The sequence below is a fragment of the Sarcophilus harrisii genome, chromosome X, assembly GCF_902635505.1.
Source record: "Sarcophilus harrisii chromosome X, mSarHar1.11, whole genome shotgun sequence".
NCBI classification, from domain to species: domain Eukaryota; kingdom Metazoa; phylum Chordata; class Mammalia; order Dasyuromorphia; family Dasyuridae; genus Sarcophilus; species Sarcophilus harrisii.
Window position 1 is genome coordinate 10,973,734 of NC_045432.1, and position 27,873 is coordinate 11,001,606.

Sequence of the window (27,873 nt, forward strand, 5' to 3'; positions counted from 1 at the left end):
ATATATTCATTAGTAGTATAATTATTCAAGAACACAATTATTTTTCTTTTGGCGTATATGTACTTATTGTATTTTTCTTCTTTTTTAATACTTCATGGGGTTTTTTTTTTTTTTTTGGAGGCAATTGTGGTGAAGTCACTTGCCCAAGAGTCACACAGCTAGTAAGTGTCTGAGCCCAAACTGAACTCAAGTCCTCCTGACTCAAGAGCTTGGTGCTCTGTCCACTGAAGTACCTAGCTGCCCCTTTTGCATTTTTTTTAATGATTACTAACCACTTCATACCATCAAGGTGCCATAACTAATAAATGCTATCCATTATCTATTCCTTTTTTTCACTTTTTGTTGTTGTTTTGATTAAACAGTTTTGGTAATGTATGTTCCCCTTTTCTTTTTGACTAGGTAGTCCAGGACATGACTTTTGATTTAGAAGATTCCCCATTGTGTCTATTATACTACATATACAGGATCATCTACCCTAAATACACTGTGTTTTGTTGTGTTCATTTGTTGGCCCTTCCTTATAAAGGAAACAAAACTCTTTCCTAAGGACACTATTGTGTTTTCTTGGAATCATCTGAGCTCTGACAGCCCATGTTCTAAGAACCCTCCCAACTCTGACACTGTGTGGTTGTATAACCAAAGGTAATCCTGAAGTGCATGTTCTGAAGGCTTTGCAAAGTCAAATATCCTTTCTTCTAGGTGTCTGCCCAACTCCAACATTCCTTATATGCTCAGATGCCTCAGAATCAGATAATTCAGTTGTCTGGCTCTGACCATCTTTCACCTTCTGTGATATAAAGTTCCTTCCAAGTTTGATATTCCATAGCAAAGGATCTCATTTAGGTCAGGCGCCTTGAATGCCAAATTGTCTCCAAGCTCAGACATTCTACATTGGGCATACCATGTCTCACACTGTGGATTCCATGTCCTCTCCCAGTTCTGATACTGAGAGCCTACACTGACAGCCCAGCACTGAAAATTTCCATTCCACACGCTATTCATCATTCAATATATGCTCTTAAAAGCACCAAGTCAGACATTCTAATTTCTAAAGATGCTCTTAGCTTAGGAATTTTATGATCAAAAGCCTTTCTGTCATCTGATAGGTTACTTTTTTCTCTTTCTTGTTTAAACAGTTTTAATGTTTTAAATGGCGTATGGTTGTTAGCAACACAATTATCTCCCTTGTGAGCTCCATGTATTACCTTTTTATTGATAACTATAGTCCATTTATTAATAATAACAGTAAAATATCCAGCAGCCTTTCCCTTTTTGAAAGCACTGTCACCAATTACTTTATCAGTTTTCCCCCTCCTATTTTCCCCCTTTTAAATCCAGATTAGGAATGATATATTCAAACTTCCACTTTAGCTATATGATTCAGAGCAGGATTTTGAATCCAAAGGATCATCATTATGCTTATTAATACTATATTGCCATATAACAATACTTTATAACATAAAATACTTTGGAAAATGCTTTCTAAATTTAACTTGCTTTTTCTATAACTTGGAGCCTTGGGCACAGAAACCAAACTCCTTCCTAGAACTGATATTGCATGTTCTCAGGCTCATCTGAAATTTCAACATCTGTGTTCTAAGAGCTCTCCCAATTCTAACATTCTGTGATTTGATGGTCAAAGTTAGTCCTAAAATCACATGTTCTAAGGACTTTCCTGTTTCTGCTTTCCCTACTTCTCTAAGTGTTCTGCCTATTCCGACGTTCTCTCCTCAATAGCTTCTCCCATGCCCTACATCCTATGTGCTCACATCCCAAAGAGAAAAATAATTTCTGTTCTCTGCCTCTAACCACTTCAGGCCCTCATACAGCTCAGGCCTTCTTGATTTTGGGATGCCTCTAAGCTCATTCTTTCTGCATTCTACACAGAAGATTCTGGCTTTCATGTCAACTCCTGTTTTTCATTCTTAGAGTCAGGACTTCTGTACCAGCACTGGAAGACCACTCTGAGTTTTCTCCAACATTCAATGTATTCTCTTCAAAAATATCTCCAAGTTAGACACTATTACCAATGTTCCCTCTCAGCCAATTAATATTTGGGTCAGTCTCTTCTCTCCTTTGATAACTTAAGGAATTTTTTTCCTTTTTTCACTTATTTTTTTCACTTTCACTATGTTAAATTGCATATATAGATTTCCATTACAATCAATGGAGAACAGAAATTCATTTTTTTAATTCAAATTTTTAAATTTTAAATTTTAAATTCTAAGAACTTACTTTTTCAAAAAATACTGACTCTTCTTTAAAAAGAATAGTGATATCTTCAGCAGCCTTACTTAGCACTTCAAGATACTGCCTGAAATTATTGTTTTCAGTTCTTTTCCTTTCAATTTCTTTGTTTTTTTTTTTTTGTTTTGTTTTTTTTTGTTGTTGCTGTTGTTGTTGTTTTTGCCTTTCCTTCTTTTCATTAGCACTAGATCAAATACTGTATGTTCCCTTCATTTCTGACTGGGTGGTACAGGATATGAATTTTAATTAAGAGGATCCCTATCACGCTGTTATTTGTTATATTAACATATACGTGGAATCTTGCCCTATAAATCTATTTTGCTTTTCTTATGTAAATTTGCCTTTCCTTATAGGGTGGAACTCTGAGCACTGAGAGAAAAAAGCCCAAAACAAATTGTTACCAATAATCATACTATGTTTTCTCTGAAACCTCTGAGTTCTGACAGTCCATGTTTAAGAACCCTCACACTCTGACACTGTAGTTTTATGGCCAAAGCTAATTCTAAAATTGCATGTTTTGAGGACTTTGCATAATCTGATATTCTTTCTTGTAAGTACCTTCCACCTCTGACAATTTTTTCTTTACGACTTCTCTTGAGTCTGTCATTCAATTGACTTTAATCCCATGGAATCAAAGATTTTCTTCAGCTCTCTCTTTTAGTGTTTTAAGTTCCTCCCACTTTTTATATTCTCCACTAGAGCGCCCCCTTCAGCTAGGCTGAATACTCAGTTCTGATATTTAAGGCCTAGAATGAGGCCAAATAAATTCTCTTAGAATGCACCTCTAAGGCAGACATTCAGTTTTGTAACAACCTTCCCTTACATATCATTTTAAGATTAAACATCCCTCTCACCTTTTATATTCTGACTTTTTTTTCTTTTCCACTTATTTTTTCAGTTTTAATGTATTAAATTACATATGCCTTTTAATTTATACATTTGTACATATTCATAGCAGTCTAATTATTTGAAAGTACAAATTCTTTCTCCTTTGACTTGTTTACTTTTTTAATGAAAACTGACCATTCATGAACTATTGTTGTTATAGTGGCATCTACAGCAGCTTTAATCTTTCAAGGTATGAGAAATAATAACCATGTCTATTATCTTTTCCTTTCCTTTTTAAAAAAATTTTTTGGACGGGTATTTGATTCAAGCAGTTTTGGCATTATACAATTACACTTCATCTTTGGGTGATATAGAAAATGCATTTTCATATAGAGGATCTTCATCGTCCTGAGGTATCTATTAATCTATTATCCTGACATGCATGATTTCATGCCCTATATCTACTTTGGTTCTTTTTGAATGAATTTTCCTGTCCTTCCTCCTAACACAGAAATCTGAGTACAAAACCAAAACTTATTCCCAGGAATAACATTGTGTTTTCTCCCAACATTTTGAGTTTATTAATCCAAGTTCTAAGAGTCCTCCCAGTTCTAACCCTGGGCATAACTAGTTTGAAAATGATACATTCTGAGGGCATTTCTGCCTCTGGCATTACTTGTTCTACCTGCCTTGGCAGGTTTTACGTATCCTTCTCTGTATCTTCTCTTGGCTCTGCCATACTGTTTAATTAAATCCCATGGAATCAGAGAATTTCAGTTCTGTCTCTAGCTTTTCCTTTTCGTGCTTTAAAATCCCTCCCATGTTTTATATTCTAGGCCTGAAAATCCAACAATGTGAGGCCCCATTGATTCCAAATTAACTTCAAGCTCAGGAATTGGAAATACATTCTCAAGTCTTATATTCTACCTCCTTTCAGTTCTAATATCAAGAGCCTACTCTGTCATTCCAGCACTCAAATTTTCAATTCTATCATCTCTTCACCATTCAATAAATGTTTTTAATTAAAGGCACCTTTAAGTCAGATATCCTATTTTCTACCCTCCTGATCCGGAACTTTTATTTTTAAAAGCCTTTCTGTCATCTAATAGGTTACTTTTTTTCTTTTCTCTTGCTTAATCAGTTTTAATCATAGACTGCATATGGTTACTCAACAGTACAGTTATTTAAAATCATTAATTGCTTCTCTTGTGAGCCCTGTGAATTACCTTTTTCTTAATAAACACGGGCCATTCATTAATAACAATAACAATAAAATATTCAGCAGCCTTTCCTTTTGAAAGCATTGCAGGCAATCACTTTTTAAAATCAGTTTCTTCCCTATTTTTCCTCCTTTACAATCCAGATGGGGAATGACATATTCAAACTTCTACTTTGGCTGTATGATTGAGGATGGTATTTTGAATCCAGAGGATCATCATTATGCTTATTAATATTAAACTTCCATATACCTTCTATTTTATAACACTGGGAAGTGTTTTCTAAATTTAACTTGCTTTTGTTATAACTTAAGAGGCCTGAGTACATATACAGCCCTCCTTCCCAGCACCGATATTGTGTGTTTTCAGGCCCATCCTATAACTGCCTATAACTGCCCTTGGAATGTACCTTCAAGTCAGATATTTTATTTTCTTTTTTTTACAAATGAGAAAACTGAGGCAAACAGGGTTAAGTGACTTGCCCAGGATCACATAGCTGGTAAGTGTCTAAGGTTACATTTGAACTCGGGTCTTCCAGACTTGGACTAGTACTCTATCCACTGCAGAGCCATCTAGCTGCCCCTTATTAACAAAACAATTACATAAGATCACAAGTTGTTTCTCCTGTGATTCCTGGGTCCTTATCAAAATTTTTCCAGTAAGTATGACCTATTCATTAACAATAACAATAATATTATTATTATTGCTATGCTTATACTATGATTCTTTTTTAATATTATGTGAAGACACTGAATGCATTTACATTTCTGTCAAGTTTTTTCTTTCTTTTTAATCCACATTCTGCAAGGTATCTTCAAATTTCTAGTTTGTGAGTTTGAATTCAGAGGTCCAAAATTGTGCTTATAAATGTATTAACATAAATGTTATATTTCATATCCTAAATATACTTAAATTTTTTTAAATTTAAATTTCCTTCTCAGTAATCTGACCCTCTGAACTCAAAAGTAAGATTGCTTACCTGAATTAAAAACCTGTGTTATCAGCTTCATCCAAACTTTAATCTTTATTATATTATTATATTATATTATTATTAATAATCTTTATTATAAGAGCCTTCTGACCTCTGACCCTGTTATTTTATGGTCAAAACTTGTTCTTAAGTTCCTGTGATGAGGTCTCTGATATCCCTTCTTCTAAGTCTCCTGCATTCTCTGAAACTCTATCCTTATAGATAGATCTCCTTCCTTCCTAATATTAGATTTATATGAATCCCACAAAAGCTGACAAATTCTGTTCTTTTTGTTTGACCATCTTTAACTTTTTGTCTTCTAAAATAGGAGGGAAGGAAGGAGGGAGGGAAGAAGGGAGAGAATTGCTTCACTTAGCACTGAGTCCATCAGCTCTCTCTCTACAAGTGGGTAATATTTTTAATCATGAGTCCTTTGAAACTGTGGCGGGTCATTGTGTTGATCAGTGTCACTAAGCCTTTCAATTGATTATCTTTACAATATTGATGTTACAGTGTGTATTGTTCCCCTGGTGGGATGTATGAAGTGATTAGGGAGGACCAGCACCTTTGGTGTGAGGCTTTTTGAGCCCTTTTTCAAGGCTGCTTATCCATATCTGTTGTCTACCTAGCACTCGGTTCTCACTTGAAACTCCAGAATCCTGTAGAATGCACATTGGCCATACGCTGGTAAACCTACTGGGCAGATGGGATAAATCAGGTTGAGGGTAACTGATGAGCTTCAAACCCATTGGTAAATTGGGGGATGTTTACTACAAGCATGTGAAAACTTCCCCTGGCAGAATAGATGGATGAGAACAATTTGTTCCAACAGGCATGAAGGCAACTGAAGCAGGTACTGTGGATTACTTAGAGCTTCCAAAATCTACTTTATCCTAGGCCATTGCCAGTTGTTTTGACTTTTGTCTTGCTATTGAACTTTGATGACTTGGGAAGACAGAATGAGGCTATGGACTTTGTGCAAATCTGCCTCACCTAAATCCAATTCATATACAATTCAAGACATGTGACTATGATGTCACTGATCCTCTTCAAAAATGAAGGACAAACAACAATGTTCTCCTGGTTCTGCTCACTTCATTTTGCATTAGTACATATATGTCTTATGTTTTTTTTTTTTTTTTCTGAAACCATCCCCTTCATCATTTCTTACAGCATAACAGTATTCCATCAGATTCAAATAAGTCAACTTTTCTAGCCATTAGTGGGATTAATGGATATCCCCTAATTTCCAATTTTTCACCACCACAAAAAGAGCTGCTATATATGAGGGTTTTTTTTTCCCTTTTCCTTTGATCATTTTGGGCATATAGACCTTGTAGAATTTTGCAGTCAAAGGTATGTACCGTTTAATAAGTTTTGGGGAAGAGTTCCAAATTATTCTCCAGATGATTAGAATAGTTCACAGTTCTACCTGTAGTACATTAATATGCCTATTTTGCCACATCTCCTCTAACAATTGTCATTTTCCTTCTCTGTTACTTTAGCCAATTTGATAGTGAAATGATACTTCAGAATTCTTTTAATTTGCATTTTTTAATTACTAGTGACTTAGAGCATTTTTTCATATTATAGTTTTGATTTCTTCCTCTGAAAACTGCCTGCTTATATTCCTTGACTTTTTATCAATTGGAGAATGGCTCTTATTCTTATAAGTTTGGTTTACTTCCCTACAAATCTGAAAAAGAGAACTTTATCAGAGAAGCTTGCTAACACAAATTCCTTCCCTCCTCCCCCCACCTACTTCTAGCTTTTTGCTTTTCTTCTAGTTTTGGATGTATTGATTTTACTTATGCAAATATTAATTTTATGCTGTCAACATTATTACTTTTATTTATTAATTTATTCCCATGGCCCTATCTCTTGTTTGACCATAAATTCTTCCTCAACCCATTGACTTGACAGGTAATTTCTTCCACACTCCCCTAGGTTGCTTATGCTATCATACTTTATATCTAAATAATGGGTACATTTTGAGTTTATGTTGTATATATGGTAGGATTATGCCTTGTTTCTGACTGATTATTTTCCACTTTTCTCATTAGTTTTTGTCAAATAGTGAATTCTTGTCCCAAATAGCTGCAATCTTTGGATTGATCAAATCCTGGGTTACTTGTGCTCTTTTGCTTCTGTACATTGCATACCTATCTTGTTTCTCTGATTAAATACTCTATTTCTTATCCAGTACCAAATTGTTTTGATGATTACAGTTTTGTAGAATTTGAGATCTGGGACTGTTAGACCTCCTTCCTTCTGATTTATTTTTGATTCTCCTAACATTCTTGAACTTTTATTCCTCCAAATGAATTTTGTTATTTTTTCTAGCTTTATATAGTAATTCTTTAGCAGTTTGATTGTTATGGCAATAAATAAGTAAATTAATTCAGGTAATATTACATTTTTCTGTTTGCTTGGCCTACTCTTGAGCAATTACTATTTCTCCAATTATTTACATTTGCCTTTATTTAGAGTATTTTATAATTGTGTTTACATAGTTCATGTGTGTGTCTTGGCAGATAGACTGCCAAGTATTTTATATTGTTTCCAGCTATTTTTAAACTTTCTCTTTCTAGCTCTTCCTGATGAGTTTTGTTGGCAATGTATAAAAATGCTGATCATTTTTCATGGGTTTATTTTATATCCTGCAACTTTGGTGAAGTTGTTCATTGTTTTGACTAGTATCTTTGATTTTCTAGGATTCTTTTTGTAAAGCATCCAGTCTCTTTTTTGGCTCTATCTGATGTGGGTATCAAGAACATATTTATATAACAGGGATTTGGTAGGACTCCTTTACCTAAGACTGATTCTCAATTCAATTCAATTCAAAATTGAATGAGATTACTTATCTTGAATGGGTGTGGTCTCCCTCAGAGACCAGGAGTGCTTTTGAGAGTCAGGAGCACCCTTCCCCAAAGATTCCTTTCTGACCCTTCCCCCGCCCCAAGATTAAAGGGGACACAATTTACATCAATATAGTTGGGCAAGATAGCTAATAATTGCTTTTTAAATTCTTTACTGGTTATAAAATTCATCCTTCATGTCTTTTGTGTTATTAAATGTCAATTTTTCCAGCGTAGGACTATGTTAAATTTTGCTGGATAGGTAATTCTTAGTTGTAATCTTTATTCTTTTGCCTTCTAGAATTTCATATTCTAAGACGTCAATTCCTTTAAAGTAATAGTTGCTAAAATCATGTGATCCTGAATGTGGCTACATGGTATTTACATTATTTCTTTCTGGGTACTTTTTTTTTTCTTTCTTTCAAAATTCTGGATGTCACCTATAATTTGGAATTTTTCATTTTGTCTTTTCTTTCAGGAGATAATTGGCAGATTCTTTAAATTCCCACTTTTGTCCTCTCATTCTTAGATATTGGGGCACTTTCCTTTGTGGTTTCTAGATATAGGATGTCTACCCTCCCCTTCCATGGCTTTGAAGTCAATTAACATTTATTAATTTCCTGCTATGTTCCCAGTAATATATTAATCGTGTTACAGAATGAAGCAAAAAGCCATCCCTTTCAGGGGAAGACTACATAAGGACACATATATAAAAACAAGATATACACATAAGAAATAAACAGAGGGAAGGCACCAGAATTAAGAGGGATTAAGGAAGGTTTCCAGTAAAAGTGAAATCTTAGTAGGGACTTAACAGGAAGGCAAGGAAGTCAATCGTCAGCAAAGGAGAAAGAGCATTTCAACCATGGGTGACAGACTAAGAAAATCCTCAGACCAGAAAGATGGAATGTCTTGTTTAGCAAGATAATGAAGGGCTTTAAATGGTAAATGCAACATTTTGCATTTGACCCTAGAGTCAATAGGGAATCACTGAGCTGGGTGAGGAAGGTTTTGATCATGCATTTTCTTTCTTTCTTTTTGCTGAGGCAATTGGGGGTCTGTCTCTGTCTCTGTCTCTCTCTCACACACACACACATACACACAAACACACACACACGAAGTGTTAAGTGTCTGAGATCAAATTTGAACTCAGGTCCTTCTGCCTTCAGGGCTGGTGCTCTATCCACTGTGCTACCTAGTTGCCCCCAATTTGGTGCATTTTCTAGATGACTGAGAAGAATGTGAAAGTAAGGCAAAATTTCTACCTTTCCTTCTGCCATCTTGATTCCACTTTTCTGGTACAAGTACTCTTGATTATAAATTGCCTCAGAAATGATTCAGTTTATGTGTTACATTCTCTCCCAGGTCTAATATTCTGGCTTTTTGTCAACTCCTGCTTTTCACATTTAGAGCCAGGACTGCTGTCCCAGAGCTGGAAGTCTGTATTCTGAGCTCTCTTCAACCTCCAGTGTGTTCTCTTGAAAAGAACCTCCAATTCAGAAACTATTATCAATGTTCCCTTTCAGCTGGGTCATGTTAGGGGTCCCTGCCCCTTCCTAATAGTCTAAAGCAGTTTTTTTTCTTTTCATTTGGCAATTGTTTCATTTTACTACATTAAATTACATATATGTATTAATAATGCACAATTGGAGAGTAGAAATTTTCTTTCGAATTGTAATTATTTTTTCAATAAATACTGATCATTCATTAACAACAGCAGTGCTATCTTCAGCAGCCTTAACCCTTTGAGATTACTGTCACTTGTTTTTCCTTTCTTCTTATTAGAACCAGATTATCCACTGTATGTTCACCTTTCATATTTAATTGTATAATGAAGGTCATGAAAACTAATTCAGAAGATTCCCATTATGCTATCAATTGTACTGAAATACATATGGCATTTCATATACTAAATATACTGTTATTTTTGTTTACATATTCCTATCTTTCCCCATTTTGAACACAAGGGAAAACCAAAACAAAACAAATTCCCAGCAATGATACTGTGTTTTCTGAACCATTCATGTTCTCATGATTTATGTTCTAAGAGCCCTCCCAGTTCTGACACTGCAGTTTTATGACCCAGGTTATTCCTGAAATCCTATGGACTTTCCTGGCTCTGATATGCCTTCTTCTACTAGGGCTAGCTAGCCTGCTAGCTCTGACATTCCCAGGCCTGACATTCTGATTGCTCATCTCTCACTAAATTGTTCCATTTCTCAGGCTCTCAGTCTGTGTTTGAAAATCCCTTACATCTTTGATATTATGACTTGAGGGGCCCATAGTCTCTAATCGGTTCCAAGCTCAGACATTCTGTATTCTATATGCCCCTCCCAATTCTTATATCCTGTCTTCTATATGAAATTTGATTTCTTTTTGTAGTGGCTAGAAACTGGAAACTGAGTGGATGCCCATCAATTGGAGAATGGCTGAATAAATTATGGTATATGTTATGGAATATTATTGTTCTGTATGAAATGACCAACAGGATGATTTTGGAAAGGCCTGGAGAGACTTACATGAACTGATGCTGAGTGAAATGAGCAGAACCAGATCATTATACACGGCAACAACAAGACTATACAATGATCAATTCTGATGGATGTGGCCCTCTTCAACAGTGAGATGCTTCAAATCAATTCCACTTGTTCAGTAATGAAGAGAGTCATCTACACTCAGAGAGAGGACTATGGGAACTGAGTGTGGACCACAACACAGCATTTTCACTCTTTCTGTTATTGTTTGCTTGCATTTTTGTTTTCCTTCTCAGGTTTTTTTCTTTCTAGATATAATTTTTCTTGTGCAGCAAGATAACTATATAAATATGTATACAATATATTGAATTTAACATATATTTTATATTGTAACATATTTGACATGTATTGGAATACCTGCTATCTAGGGGCGGGGTGGGGGGAGGAGAAAATCTGGAACAGGTTTTGCAAGTGTCAATGTTGAAAAAATTACCCATGCATATGTTTTATAAATAAAAAGTTATAATAAAAAAAATTGATTTCTAACATCCTGAGCTTGGATTGCCATCCCAGTGCAAAGACTGTCCATTTGAAACTCTAGCCTCTGAGATATTTTGCTTTAGTGCATCTCCAAGTTAAACATTCTACATTCTAAAGAATCTCCTGGGTTAAATGACTGTGATGGAATACCATTGTTTTATATAAAATAATGATGGGGATTGTTTCAGAAAAACCTGGGGAAAGTTGCATGAACTGATTCAAATTTAAGTGAGCAGAATCAGGAAAACAATTTAAATAGTAACAGTAATATTGTAAAGATAATTAGTAGTGGAAGACTTAATAACTCCAATCTGTACAATGATCTAAGACAATTCCAAAGGACTCATGGTCAAAAATTCTATCCATCCCCAGAGAGAGAGTTAGAATGAAAATTGAACCCTTTTGCTTCCATGGATGATGTGCAAATTTGTTTTGCATGTGTCTATATTTGTAATGGATTTAACATTTTTTGCCTTGTCAATTGTTGGGGCAAGTATTGGGAGAAGGAAAAGAATTTGGAACCAAAAATAAAATATAATTGAACAATAAAGAAAAAATATATTTTATTTTGTTTTAAATTTATTTATAATTTAATTCAACCTCTGAGCACTGAAACAAAACAACTTCTCATTAATGACATTGTGGATTCTCAGGACCATTTTGAGACCTAGGTTCTAATCCTCTCAATTCTGATACTGTGTAGGCAAAGCTCATACTAAACTTGCAGATTCTAAGGGTTTTCTGAGTTCTGACATTCCTTCTTTATGGTTTCTTCTGAGACTGACATTACGTGTGCTCAGATTCCATGGAATTAGATAATTTCTATTCTCTGACTCCAAGTTCAGACGTTCTGTAATAGACACTCTCTTTCAGATCTTATATTCTGGTTTCAGTGGCTTCAGTTCTAATATTGAGAACCTGAAGTACAGTTCAAAGATTCTCTTGGAAAGCACCTCCAAGCCATGCATTCTAATTTTTAAGAACTTCCCTGCCTATCATTTTAAGGATACAATCCCAAATATTCCAGGGTTGCTTTTTCCTTCTCACTTATTTCTTCAGTTTTAATAGATATAATTACATATATGTATTGGCATTCTCCTCCTCCTCCAGATCATACCATCTAACCATAGGTATCCCTCAGGGCTCTGTCCTGGGTCCTCCTCTCCCTCCACACAACTCCATTTGGTGAGTGATTTAAGTGCCATCTCTATGCTGATGATTTTCAAATCTACTTGTCCTGACCCAGTCTCTCTGCTGATCTCCAATGCTGCATCTCTGACTGCCTTTCAGACATCTCAAATTGGCTATCCAGTTAACTTTTTAAACTACACATAGCCAAAACAGAACTCATGATCTTAACCCCTACACTCTCTTCCCCTTCTACTTCTACTCTTACTGCCTAGGAAAACCCTATCCTTTCCATCCTTCAAGATCACAAACAACCTAGGAGTCATCCTAGACTTCTCACTCTCTCTCACCTCCCAGATCCATGATATTGACAAAACTGTAGAAATGTTAATCTCTACAACATCTCCTTCTTTCCTCTAATGCTGCCACCACTTTAGTTTAGGTAGTTATCACCTCACTCCTGGACTACTGGAATAGTTGCAGATGGGCATGCCTGCCTTAAATCTTCCCCATTCCAAATCATTCTCCCATCAGCCTCCAAAGTGATTCTTCTACAGCACAGATCTGTGGTCATTTCATTCTTCTACTTACTAAACTCCTGTGGATCCCTATTACCTCCAGGATCACATACATAATGCTGTTTGACAAAGTTTTCATAACCTAGTTCCCTTTCACTTTCTCAGTTGTCTTATATCTTACTCCCTAGTAGGTACTCAATCCAAATAACACTTGCCTCTGTATTCAATAAACAAGACATTCCATCCTTAGGCATCTGGTGTTTTCTCTGGCTGTCCTCCAAGACTCAAATGGTCTCCTTCCTCAGCTTTGCCTCTAGATTCCTTTAAATTTCAGCTAAAATCCCATAACTTATGGAAATACCCATTCCCAACCCCCTTAATTTTAATACCTTAAGTTAGTTATCCTTTGTATACATTTGGTTGCACAATGTTTCCCCAACTAGATGATAGCAGGGCCTGTCTCTTGTCTCTTTTTGTATCCTCAGCACTTAACAGGGTACCTGGTACACAGTAGGAACTTAATCAATAAACAAAGTTTATTGATTGGTTGATTAGCATTACACTTATTTGAGAGCACAAGTTCTTTCTCTTTTGAATTCTGTGTATTATATTTTTTTCAATGAATACTAATGATTCATTAACAATAATATTGATATCTATAGCTGCCTTAATCCTTCAAGACATTTCATCCAATTAATGTGTCAGTGGTTATTTTTTGCTTTCCTTCCTTTTATTTCTTTCTCAAGTTAAGCATCATATGTTTACTTCTTTATGTGATACATGAGTTTTAATTGAAAGCATCACTCTCAGTTCTGCCGATAACACAATGTGCTGAAATCGAGGTGGCATAAACCCTAAATCAGGGGTCCTCAAACTATGGCCTGCGGGCCAGATGCAGCAGCTGAGGACGTTTATCCTCCTCAACCAGGGTTACCAAGTTTCTTTATTTAAAGGACCACAAAACAGAGTTTTTGTTTTTACTATAGTCCGGCCCTCCAACAGTCTGAGGGACAGTAAACTGGCTCCCTATTTAAAAAGTTTGAGGACCCCTGCCCTAAATAAACTTTATTTTTGTCATAATAATTTGCCTGCGGTTCCTCATCAGCTATCATTTTGTGTACAGAAACAAATTTTTTTTTTTCCCAGAAAAGAGGCTGCATTTTCTCAGAACCAAGTGAAAATATGCATTCTAACAGGTTTCTCTTGGCTTCATGGCCAAGGCTAGTCCTCAAATCAAATGTTCTAAAGCCTTTCTTAGTTCTATTATTTTTTCTTCTATGTGCCCTGTCTGTTCTAACATTCTCTTCTGTCAGATTGTACATTCTATGTGTTATATTTCATATTGAATTGATATTCTATAATCTCATGGAATTAGACAATTTATGTTCTGTCTCTCATTTTGTGTATTTCAAAGCACCTTCTCCCAAGTTATTGATTTTCTAGGTTGGAGGTTCCATGTGGCTCAGACTTCATTGATGATCCATGTCCACATTCTATGTTGGACACACCTTCTCAAGTTTCATATTCTGGCTTCCATGTCATCCCAATTTTGAAGGGATTGATTGGCCTGTTATCCCAGCTCTGAAATTCTCCTAAACTCTATCCATCCTCTAGTGTTTTCTTGGAAGGCATCTCCAACTCAGACACTGTTTAGTTATTTTATGTTCAAAAGCCATTCCATCCTCTCATATACCTAGTTTTTTTTTTCTTTTCACTTATTTAATCAGTTTTTGCATAATGACACACATTATCTTAGAAGTATGATTTCTCACCTAGCTGTACTATTTTTGGACCTTGATCATCCTGTAAGAACTCACCAATACTTATACTTCTCTGATTAGAGGGCAAGATCATAAACTCCAACCCATTTCAGGAGAAGTGCCAAGTCAGACTTTTCACCTGGATGCATTACTTTGGGATCATCTGATAGACTTCACTATGCCCCAGGGCTTTGTACCTCCTCTCCCCAACCTGCTCCTAACCCTAACCCTCCTGAATCCCCCCCCTTTGGACTTCCTTTTATAATTTAATCTTCCCATATTAGATTTTAAACTCCTAGAGGACTATGGCTGACTTTCTCTTTTTGTATTTGCACCCCTGAGGCAAACAACACAGTGCTTGGCACATAGTAGGAACCTAATCAATGTTTATTTCATATTGGTTAAGATCACAAATTATTTCTCTTGTGAAACTTGATTACTTACCTTATTTTTTTTCAATAAATACACCCAATTCATCATTATCAACAACAACATGTAGTAGCCTATCCCTTTGAAAACACTGCATATGTTAACTTTTTTAGTCATTTATTTTTCATTTCACTGTTTTCTGATTTGATACTGCATATACAAATTTCTACTTTGGCTGTTGTGATTCAAGATAAGAGTTTTATTTCAGAGGATCACTTTTGTGATCCCAGATATTGTATCAAAATATATGTTGCATATTATATAATAAACATACTGTAAAAATGCTTTTAAAATTTAACTTGCTTCTCCCATAAATTGGGTATTTGAACAAGACTTTTCCAGCAGTGATACTTAATATTTTCAGAACCATTTGTGATCTGATCATCTTTGTTCTAAGAGCCTTCCTAGTTTTGACACTGGTTTTATAGCTACTGCTGGTCCTGAAATTATATATTCTAAGGGCGTTCCTGGTGCTGATTTCCTTTCTAAAAGTTTTGCTAGCTCTAACATTCTTTTTAAAGACTTCTCCCAGGTCTTACATTTTGGGCTTACAACCCATAGAATCAATTTCTCCACAAGTTCTCTGACCTTCACTCTCTGTTAAAATTCCTCTCAAGTGGTATATTCTAAGTCAGAAGGGTCCATTTAGCTCAGGCCCCAGTTATTCTAAATTGCCTCCAAGATCACACATTCTGTGTTGTACATATCTTCTTAAAGTCTCATTCTGGTTTTTTTGATACTTTAAGCCTGGACTGCCATCTCATCACTGAAATTCTGCATTCTAAGTTCTGGCTAGAATTCTCCAATATGTTCTCTTGAAAGGCATTTCCAAGCCCAGGAATTCTAATTTTCTTTTTTTAAAATTCAGTTTTATTTTCATTTTCAAAATTTTTCCCTCCCCTCCACCCTCTTCCCCGACCAATAAGAAGGTAAAAATACAAAACTTTTAACAAATATGAAGCCATTGAAAACAAATGTCTGCCTTAGCAATGTTCTTAAAAACAAAACAAAACAAAAAACACATACACACAAGAAAAAGAAAAAGAAAGAAAAAAATCTGCTTCAGTCTATACTGAGTCCATTGCTTTTCTATCTGGAGATGGATAGCATGCTTCATCATGAATCCTTTGGAACTGTGGTGGGTTATTGTGTTGATCAGTTACAAAAGTCTTCCATAGTTGAATTGCTGTTACTGCTTACATCACATTCCTGAGTCTGTTACTTCACTTTGTATCTATTCCATTAAGTCTTCCCATATTTCTGTGGAACCATCCCCTTTATCATTTCTTTGCCACCACAAAGAGATGCTATATATTTTTTAAACATATGGTTCACTGTCCTTTTTCTTTGATTTCGTTGTGGTATAAACAAAACGGCTAAGTCAAAGGGCATGCATGTTTTTATAGTTCAGAATAGTTGTGATACATAGTTCCACCATTATTATGTGATGGTTTTGTCACATCCCCTACAGAAATGTCATTTTTTTTTTTATTGTTATCTTAGTCAATCTTATGAATGTAAGATGATACCTTAGGGTTATTTTCATTTATATTTCTCTAATTATGCTATTTAGAGCATTTTACATGTTTGTTTATATCTTTGAGGTCTTCCTCTGAAAACTGCCCGTTTATATTCCTTGGCCATTTAACAATTTGGAATGACTGTCATTTTTATACATTTGACTCAACACTCTATTATATTTTATCTAGTAGAAAACTGTTTCGATGATTACTACTTTGTAGTATAACTTAAGGTCTGGTACTGTTGAGCCCCCTTCTGATTTTTTGTCATTGATTCCTTTGATATTCTTGGCCTTTTATTCTTCCAGATGAATTTTATTTTTTCTACCTCTATAAAATATGTTGATATATTGATTAGTATGACACTAAGTAAATTAATTTAGGTAGTACTGTCATTTTTATTATATTGGCTTGGCTTACCTGTTAGTAATTAATATTTTCCCAATTATTTAGATGTTCGTTTGCGTGGTGTTTTATAAATGTGTTCATATAGTTTGGGTATATTTAGCAGACAGACTCAAACATTGTATATTGTCTGTAATTATTTTAAATGGAATTTCTCTTTCCCTTCCTGCTGTTTTTTTTTCCCTCTGAGGAAACTGGGTTAAGTGACTTGCCCAGGATCACACAGTTAGGAAGTGTTAAGTGTCTGAGGCCAGATTTGAACTTGGGTCTTCCTGACTTCAGGGCTGCCCCTTTTGCTGGGTTTTATTGATAATATAGTCTAAAGAATATTGGACTCACCCTGAATTTTTGGTATACATCCCATGGTATACATATAGTCATGGTGTATGATCTTTGTGATATATTGTGATAGTCTGAAGCAACTAGGTTGAGTGATTTGCCCAGATTTACACATAGGTAGTAAGTCTCTAAGGCCAGTTTTGAACTCATGTCCCTCTGACTCCAAAGTTGGTACTCTATATACTTGCCACCTAGCTGCCCTCCCACTCCCTTTTAAATCAAATTTACAAATGGTTTATCTTTTTTTTTTACAACAAAAAAAATAGCTCCTGTTTTTATTAGATTATTTTTTAAACTTTCAATTTAGCTCTCCTTTGATTTTCAGAATTACTATTTTGATGTTTATTTGGGGCTTTTAAATTTGTTTTTCTAGGGTCTGTTGTCTTTTTGCTATTGTTGTTGATTCTTTGATCTCAGGAAAACTCTTTGACTGTTCTAAGTATTGAGATATAAATTTCCTCCTGAATATTGCTTGGAATGCATCTCACAAATTTTGCTATGTTATCTCATAATTGTTATTGTTGATGAAATCGATTGTTCCCATGATTTGTTATTTGACCCACTCATTAGTTTATTTAGTTTTCAATTAATTTTAATCTATGCTTCAAAGGCTATTTATGGGATACAGTTTTTATTTTGAAATTTCTTTCAGAGTGATGTTAATTGCTTTTTCAATTTTTACTTTGCACTAAGGTTCTAAGATGCCAGTTTGTTATGTTCATAGCTTTCAGGTATTCCAGTAGTTCTTAAAATTCTCTCTTTTTGATTTATTTTCCAGGTCAGTTGTTTTTCACATGAAATAGTTTACATTTTCTTCTTCTTTAGTTTTTTGACTTTGTTTTACTGTTTCTTGATGTCTCTGGTATAATTGGTTTCTACTTGATTAGTTCCAATTTTTAAGGTTCAGTGAAGTTTTGTACCTCTTTTATCATTAGGGTAGTTGTGACTTAAAAGGAATTATTTTCTTTGGTATTTTTGGTATTTCTTTTACTAACCTGTTAAATCTCTTTTCATAATTTCTAGCATAGCTCCTCTTTCCCAATTTTTCCTCTTCTGCTCTTGATTTTTAAAACCATTTTGTTTGCTTTCTATTTTTAAAATCTTTTTCTTTTTTTATTTCTTCTAGGAATTTTTGGTGGGTTTATGCTCAATCTGCATTTTCTTTGAGTCTTTACTTAGAGATGTTTTCAAATCATTATATTCTTCTGACCGTTTCTTGAGCTTCCCTGTCCCCATAGTAGCTGTTTATGATCAGGTTCTTTTTGTTGTTGTTTGGTCATTTCCCAGCAATATTTCTTGAATTTAGACTTGTTAGAGTAGGGCTCTGCTCACCTCCAGGGAGAATGACTGGCCTGAGCTTCTGTCTTTTGTGTCCTTCTGATGCTTTCACAGCTCAGTCTAGGGGCCTAAAAGTTTTCAATGTTTCCAAAGTAGTGTGAGCTGGAAGAGAGGGAGTGGTCACTGTCCTCCTGGTCTGTGCTCTGCAAATTCCTGACTGGGTTTGGTTCCATTTGCTTGTGTATGATTTGAGTGTGTGTAGACTGCTGATCAACTCAGTCTCAGCCTGTTAAGAGGTTCTTCAGATTCAGAGCCATTGAACTGCTGGCTCACTCTTGGTTGTCATCACCTAGATCTGATACTGCAGGCTTACGTAAGGGATCCTTTAAAATGTTGTATGAATTTACTTTTTTTAAATCATTAATTCTTCTTTTCATTGCTTTCCTTTTTAATCCAGATGAGGCATTTCCATTTTGGCTGTGTGATTCAGGACATGAATTTTAATTCAGAGGGTCACCATTATGCTTATAGATATTATATTGACATACATGTTGCATTTCAAATCATATATTTTAAGTATTTTAAAATTTAACTTACCATTCCCATAACATGGACCTTTGAGCACATAAACAAGATTCCTCCTCAGCAATCATAATGTGCATTCTCAGACTCATGGGAGCTCTGCTAATCTATGTTTTAAAAGCACTTTCAAAGATAATACTGTGTAGTTTTATCCAAACCAAGACCTGATAATGTATGTTCTATAGAATTCCTGGCTCTGCTAACCCTTCTTCCAAGTGCCCTGTCTGCTCTGCCATTCTCTCTTCTATAGCTTCCCCCAGGCCCCGCATCCTCTATGCTCAAATCCTACATAATCAGACAATTTCTATTCTATGGTTCTGACCTATCACTACCTTTCTGTGTTTTAAATCTCCCCATGTTTGATATTCCAAGTTCTAAGGCCCCTGTAGGCTCACAGTCTTGGTGTTTCCAAGGTCATTCTGACGTAATAGGACACTGTGTGCCCCTAATCTCTGGGGGGTGGGGGTGGACCTGGGTTAGAAAAACCCTCAATCTCAACCCTTCCAGGTCTCTAGGAAAATTCCTAAAATGATTCCCACCTTCCTACCTGGTTCCCACAGGGAAACTCCCACCTCCAATTGATATGGGAATCAGTTTGGCCTGGGAAAGATCACTACCCTTATTGATTTGGAAATTAGCCCCTCAAATTGCTCCCTAGCCCCCAAGCCATAGAAAGCTAAATAAAATCAAAACTCTGTAACCCAATCTTTGCTATTTTCCTAATCAGGAAGGGGCCCACTGAGAGAAAGAACTCAGTGAAAATAAACCCTTTTTGCCAAATCTTGCTTGGAGACTGGGACTGCAAATATTTTCACAAAACTTGCGATACCAGCCTGGGAACCCCAATTGCTGTTAAGTTATTTCACCCCTCAACAATTCTATGTTCTATATAATCTAGATCTGGTATTTTGGCTTTCGTGTCAATTCCTTCTTTTTTTGGCTGAGGCAATTGAGGTTAAGTGACTTGCCCAGGGTCACACAGCTAGGAAGTGTTTAAGTGTCTGAGATAAGATTTGAACTCAGATCCTCCTGACTTCAGGGCTGGTGCTCTACCCACTGCGCCCCTTAGCTGCCCCTCAATTCCTTCTTTTTATACTTAGAGCAAGGGTTTACTTTCCCTGCACTGGAAATCGCTATCCAACTTGCAATTGAAGGCACCTCCAAATCAGACACTACTATGGAAGGATGCTTTCATCCATGTAATTTTATGGTCAAAGTCCCCTTCCTCTTCGGATATTCTTAAGGATATGTGAACTTTTCACTTATGTCTTCAATTTTATTAAACTACATACATATACATATAAATGTATATGTACACATATTGTGTATATAAGCAATATAATCATTTGAAAATAGAAAATGTTTCTCTTTCAAATTCTATGTATTTGTTTTATTTTTTCAGCGAATACTGACCATTCATTAACAACAGTAGTGATATATTTAGCAGCCTTAACCCTTCAATACACTAAATATAATTACTGCACAGTCTATTTTTTCTTTTCCTTTCTTTTTTAAAAATTAGCATCAAATTCTATTTTTTTATTAGAAGCGGATTAATATATTTACTCTCTAATATTGACTATGTGATACAGGACTTGAAAATTAATTCAGAGGCTTTCAGTTGTGTTAATATCAGTTATAATAAAATATAAGTTTCATGTCAAACTCTAAATATCCTTAGTTACTATTGTTTACAAATCCTATCTTTCCCTGTAAGTTGCAGTTTTGAGCACATAAATAAAACTTTTCTCCAGCAATACTTTTTGTGAGTTCTCAGGATCATCACAACTCTTATAATTCTTGTTCCAAGAGCCCTCCCAGCTCTGACACTGTATGTGTGGATGGCCCAAACTAGTCCTGAAAGAGTGTATCCTAAGGCCTTTTCTGAATTTTTTAGCCCTTCCTCCAAGTTCTAACATTCCCCTCTCCATGGTTCTTCCCAGATCCAACATTTTGTGGGCTCACATCTCATAACTAGATTGCACTCTCTTACCATGTCACACATTTTGGGTTTTAAGGTCCTTCACTCCTTCAATATTATTTGTTCTATATGCCTTCCTCACTGTAATTCTGGCTTCTTTTTGAAGACCCATTTTTATCATGTTAAACTTAGACCATTCTGCAGCCACTAGCATATTCTCTTGCAATGGATCTCAAAATTTACATTTTGTTCTCTAAAACATTTTTTAGCTATGTTATTTTAAGTTCAAAGGCTTCTCGTTTTGGTAATATTCAAGGGCTTTTAATTTTTTTCCTTTTCAATTATCTATTGTTTTATTAAATTACATATGCCAGTATAATTATTTAAAATTGCAAATGGTGTCCCTATTAAAATTGTATACTTAAATCCGTATTAAAAAAGAAAACCACTCCTCATTCATTACCAATAACAGAAATATTAACAGTCTCTCTCACACACATATATTTTGTTTTCTTCAGATTTTTCATCCTGCTGGGGTATTTTAGTTTTCCTTAGTGGCTATTTTGGGATCTGACTTTTTAATCAAAATATCAGCATGGTACTGGTAGGAATTATATTGAAGCATATATTATATGTCATACTCTAAATACATTTTATATATTTTTAAAAATTTAAATCTCCTGTAATATTGGACCTCTGAGCAGAAACTAGACTCCACTGCAGTTTTATAATCACTGCTAGCCCTTAAGTTGCTAAATTTCTAAATTTCTACTTCTGATATTCCTCCTTCTCAGTGCACTGTCATTCTTTTCTGTCTGGCATCTGCCAGGCCTGATATCATATGCGGTCACATCTCTCAGAATAAGACTGTTTCTATTATCAAGCTCTGAACGTCCCTCATTTTCTGTATTCTAAAATCTTGCCCAAATTTGGAGATCCCAGTGAGAAAGTTTCATCCAGTTCTGGATTCTAAGTTATCACCATACTCAAACATTCTACATTGGGCATACCTTTTCAAGTCTCACATTGTGACATATTATATGTCAATGTCCAGTTCTGATACTCAGATCCTGGACTGCCATTCTAACCTCAAAATTCTCCATTCTGAGCTCTAACTTTTAATACATTCTCTCAAAAGGCATCTCCAAGTCAGACATTTTATTTTCTAAAGAGTTTTCCAGCCTAGTTATTTTATGGTCTGCATAGCACCTCCCTCCTCTGATATTCTATTTTTTTTTTCTTTTCACTTAATCAGTATTGCATTCCTAATAAACATCTGATCATAAACTGTATCTTTTCTGATTCCTGTGTCCTTATAATCTTTTAATAAACAAATAATGGTCCATTCACGAACAATAATGGTATTATGTAATAACAGCCTTACCACTTGAAAACACTGCAATTAAGTTTTTGGTCAGTTCTATTTTTTTCATTTTTCCCTTTACATCTGGATTAAGCATGGTATATTTAAAGTTCTACTTTGCCTGTGTATTCAGAATGAGTTTTTATTTATAGATCATCACTGTGCATATAGTTATTACATGGTATGTATTTCATACCATAAATATACTTGGAAATTCTTTTAACTTAATGCTTCATCCCGACTTGAATCCCTTAGCAGAGAAACAAGACAAGGTATTCTCAGGATCATCAGAGTTCTGAAAGTATTCTAGGAGGCCTCTCAGCTATGATACTATGTGGTTTGATGGCCCAGATTAGTCCTAAATGTGTATGTGCTAAGGCTTTTCTTGGTTCTCCTATATCTTCCTTAACTTTTCTGTCAGTTTTACCCTTTTCTTTTCTCTGGCTTCTCCTAGGCATGCATTCTACATGTAAATATCTCACTCTGACAATTCTTGTTTGTAGGCATGGAACATCTTCTAACTTCCATGTTATAAAGTTCCAACCTTTGATATGACGGGACCCAGGGTGAGGCTCTGAGACCTTACATTGTATACAAGTTCAGACATTCTACATTTTACATGCATCCTCTCATGACTGAGAGTCTAGCTTTTTTTTTTTTTTTTTTTTTTTTTTTAAATAAAAAGCAATTTCTAACATTTTGAGCGCGGACTGGTATCCCAGTATAGAAATCATCCATTCTAAACTCTCCAATCTCCAATATATTATCTTGAGATACATCTCCAAATCAGCAATCTATGCACTCATCTATTTGCAAGCTCTGTCATTTTATGGTCTAAGTTCCCCCACTCCAGTGTTATTTGAGGGAATGTTTTCGTTTTTCACTTTTTTTGTGTGTTAATAAATTGAATGACATATATATGCAATGCAATTATTTAAAAATACAAAATGTTTCCCTTGTAAATCCTGTATACTTACCACGTTTTTCCACTAATAAATAGACCCCGCTAAGGAACAATGGAAATCCTTGGAAAAAAACAATATTTTTACTTTTTGCTATTTTCCCTCCCACTTTTCAACATTTTCCTGTTAACCCAGATTAGGCACTTTGCCCACTTTGGTTGTATGATTCAGAACATGAGTTTTAATTCAAAGGATCACCATTGTGCTTATTGATAGTCTACTGTCACATAGGTGTATTTTATTCTATATATAAATTTTTTAAACTTAACTTGTTTTGCCCATAAATCTCTGAGCACATGATATTATGTGTTCTTGAACTCTCATCATCATTGTTCTAGGAGCCCTCCTAGCTCTGATATTGGTAGTGTAGCCCAAAGTAGTCTTGAAATTGTATAAGGACTTTCCTAGTTCTGATATCCTTTCTTCTAAATGTCTTGCCTGCTATAGCACTCTCTCTTCTCTGGCTTTTCCCAGACTCGCATATCACACAAAATCAAACAATTTCTGTTCTCTCCTTTTCTGTGTTCTAAATCCTCTCCCACTGTTGTCATTCTAGGATTCCATTCAGCTCAGGTCTTCTTGGTTCTGAATTGCTTCCAAACTCATTTATTTCTGTTCTATACTCTCTCCCAAATCTGATATTCTAGCTTTTATGTTGACTATTACTTTTCATACTAAGGGCCAGGACTGCTATCCCAGCATTGGAAATCTCTATTCTGAGCTCTCTCCAATCTCCAACATATTCTCTTGAAAAGTACCTCCAAGTCAGACACTATTATGAATGTTCCCTCTCAGCTGGGGCATGTTATAGTCAAAGTCTCCTACCTCCTCTGATTCCAAGGTTTTTTTTTTCTTTTCACTTATTTCTTCAGATTTGGAAAATAAAATTAGAAATATGTATATAAGGTATATTAAATTACATGAATGTACGTATATGTTCTCATTTGAGAGCATAGATTTTTCTTTTGAATTCTGCGTTCTTTATTTTTTAACAGTATTTATTCATTAATAATAGTGATATCTACAGCAATAAGACACTGTGCAATTATAGTTTTCGGGTTTTTTTCTTCTTTTCTTTCTTTTTTGTTTTAATTAGACTAGGCACCATATGTCGATCTTTAGTCTCTGACTGAGTGATATAAAACATGTTTTAACTACAAGAATCACCAAACCAAAATAAATACTCTTGCTTCTCAAAACCTAAAGAAACTTTTTATGTCATCCAAAATTACTCATCTATCATCATAACTTTGCAACTAAGCTCAAAAACAAAACTCCTTCTCAGCAATGTTATTATGTATTCTCAGGCCCATCTGATTGCTCACATTTGTTGTAAGAGTCCCCCCAACTCTGACATTGTGTGGTTTGATAGCCCAAACTAGTTTGAACTTGTATGTGCTAAGGTCTTTCCTGGCTCTTCTAGCCCTTCCTCTAAGGTCTTTGCCAGCTCTACCCTTCTTTTCTCTCTGGCTGCTCCTAGATCTGCATTCTGCATGCTCACAACTCACTTAATCAGACAATTTCTGTTCTCAGGCACAGAACATCTCCCATATTCTGTTTTTTAAGATACCTCACATGTTGAAATGATTTGTTCTTTATATCCCTTCTGAAGTCAGGTATTCTGGCTTCTATTTGAAAACTTTTCCAGTACCCTAAGTTTAGACTGCTATAGCTATGCAAAAACCCTCCATTCTACACTCTATATTCTCTTGAAATGTATCGCCAAGTAAAATATATCTTCTAAAGAACGTGCCAGCTGTCTTTTTTAAAAATTTAAACTCCATTAATGTTTGTTTTATTACCCTTTTCACTTATTCAATTTTATTAAATTATATATAGTATCACAAATGGTATCCACATTAAAATTGGGTACTTATAATTTTGTTTAAAACACTCCCCATTCATTACAAATAATAGAAATATCAATAATAATCTTAACAGAGCAAGGAAGTGCATGGAACTTTATGATCCTCAGCATATTTTTTTTTCTTATTATCACACAGCTAAGGTAATATACTTTTACCTTTCCTCATTGGCTGTGTCTCAGGATCTAACTTTTAAAATCAGAGCATTAGCATTAGATTTATAAATTTAGTCACCACTCCCCCCAAATTGAAACTCTGAGCAGAAAAGCTCCTTCCCAGCAATGTTATATGTATTCTTCAGATGCATCCAAGCTTTTACAACCTATATTATAAGGGATTTCTCAGCTCTGACACTCTGTGATGTTATGGCCAAAGTTAATCCTAAAATCATAATTTCCAGGGTTTTCCTGGTTTACATCCCCTAAGTGCCCTGCTTACTCTGGCATTCTGTTCTATCTTCTCCCAGGCCCTCCATCCTATGTGTTTACATCCCATAGAATCAATCACTGGGGGCAGCTAGGTGGTGCAGTGGATAGAGCACCAGCCCTGAAGTCGGGAGGACTTGAGTTCAAACAGATTTGAAGTGTCTCAGACACTTAACACGTCCTAGCTGTGTGACCCTGGGCAAGTTACTTAACCCTGAGTGCCTCTAAAAAAAAAAAAAAAATCAATCACTGTTCTCATGACCACTTCCCATTTTCTCCATCTCCCTTCTGACTTGAGAACTGGAGGGTAGAGCACTAAACTCCATCCAAAGTTACTCTTTTAAAAAGCCTAGACCTGGACATTATAGTTCACTCTGCATTGCAACCTTAGCTCTACTTAGTATCAACTCCAGGGAATAAGATTTCCCTGCCTCTTTCTGCTGGCCTTCCCCAGGTTCTGTCATCTTCCAGCTTCCACTGTCTCCAGGTTGGAGGCCAATTTTCTTTTTTCTTATTTGTATCCCTAATGTTAAACAGAGTGCTTGGTACATATTATTATTATTTCTGTATGGAATGGAATCAACCTCAAGCCCTACTGATTCTAAGCAGCCTAAATTGTCCAAGCTTGGACATTCTCTATTGGACACATCTTCTCAAGTCTCATAGTCTGGCTACCATGTTATCTCCCAGTTTTCATATTCAGATTTTGGCCTACCATCCCAACCCATTCTAATTTCTAATCACACTTCACTATATGATCTTAAAAGGCACCTCTAAATCACACATTGCATTCACTAAAATTTCTCCCATCCCAGCTATTTTGTTTCTCTGATGTACTAGAGCATTTTTCCCTCATTTATTTTTATGTCAAATGACATGTTTATTACAATACAAATATTTAAGATCACAAATAATTTCCCTTATGAATCCTGCAAACTTACCTTATTCTTTCCAATGAATATAGCCCATTCATGAACAATAATAGTAATATGAACTGCAGCTTTATCCCTTGAAAACACTGCATAATTCACTTTTTATCAGTTATTTTTTTCTTTTCATCAGTTTACTTATAATTTTGATCAGGCTCTGTATATGCAAATTTCTTCTACTACTGTATGATGTGAGATGTTTTAATTCAATTATGCTAATGTAATTATACTGTATTATATATTGCACCTCATAACACTATAATTTTTTATTGTTTACTTTTATCTGTATTTCCTCGTTAAGTGGAAACTGAACCCAGAAACAACATCAATTCCAGCAATGATGCTGTGGGACCTATAATCCAAGTTCAGAGAATCTGTGTTCTAGTAGCACTCCTAGCTTGGACACTGTGGTTTTTCAACTATTAGTCTAGAACTTGTATGTTCTAAGAGCTTCCCTGGCTCTTGTTCTATCCACTATACCTAGACATTCTTTTCTAGAGTTTCTTCCAGACTTGACATGCTTACTTCCCAAGGAATCTCACAATTTCTGTTCTTTTCCCATGACTACTTTTTACTATTGTTCTAAGCTTACCTTTGATAGTTCAGGTTTAAGCACTCTTGATTCTAAATTTTCTCCAAACTTATTTTATATCCCACATGCTCTCCCAAGTTTGATAGTTTTGCTTTTATATCAACTGCTAGTTTTCATACATAGAGCCTGGATTGCCATCCAATATTGGAATTCTCTCTTTTAGGCTCTAATTTCCAATACATTTGCTTAAAAGGCACCTCCATGTCAGACATTTTACTTTCTAAAGGCATTTCTAGTCCTGTCACTTTATGATTAAAGTCACTTCCTGGCTCTGATATTCTAGCATTACTTTTTCGATTTCACTTATTTATTCACTTTTTACTATATTAAAACTGCATGTGCCAGCAATGAAATTACTTAACACACTCTTTCTCATTTTAATTCTCTGTATTTTTCAGACATTAACAATAGTGATATTTAAAATAGGTTTAACCTTTCAAGACAATGCATATAATTACTGTTTTTAGTTATTTTTCCTTTTCTTTTTTTGGAGGGGTGAGTAGAACCTAATTAAGCATGATATTCTCACTTTTCTCAGCAGTACATAAGTTTTAATTCAAAGGATCAACATTGTGCTGCCATAAATTACACTGAATTATATGCTAAACACTAAATATGTAATATTATTGCTGTTTACATTTCCAGTCATTCCTTATAGTTGAAACTCTGAACATAGAAACAAAACTTGCTCCTACTAATAAGGACCATCTAAACATTGATGAT

General features: G+C 35.2%; 1 long non-coding RNA gene across 16 annotated transcripts in view; it reads right to left on the bottom strand.

The window, feature by feature from the left end:
- The window catches only part of LOC105751131, a 184,956-nt gene that overhangs the window by 80,780 nt on the left and 76,303 nt on the right, over nt 1-27,873 (bottom strand). The window contains exon 12 of one of the 16 annotated variants that reach the window (XR_004230681.1): nt 18,288-18,988. The exons of the other annotated variants lie outside the window; for them this stretch is intronic. This is a non-coding gene — a long non-coding RNA (uncharacterized LOC105751131). Of the gene's footprint in view, nt 1-18,287; nt 18,989-27,873 lie in introns of those variants that run through there. 16 annotated transcript variants of the gene reach the window in all.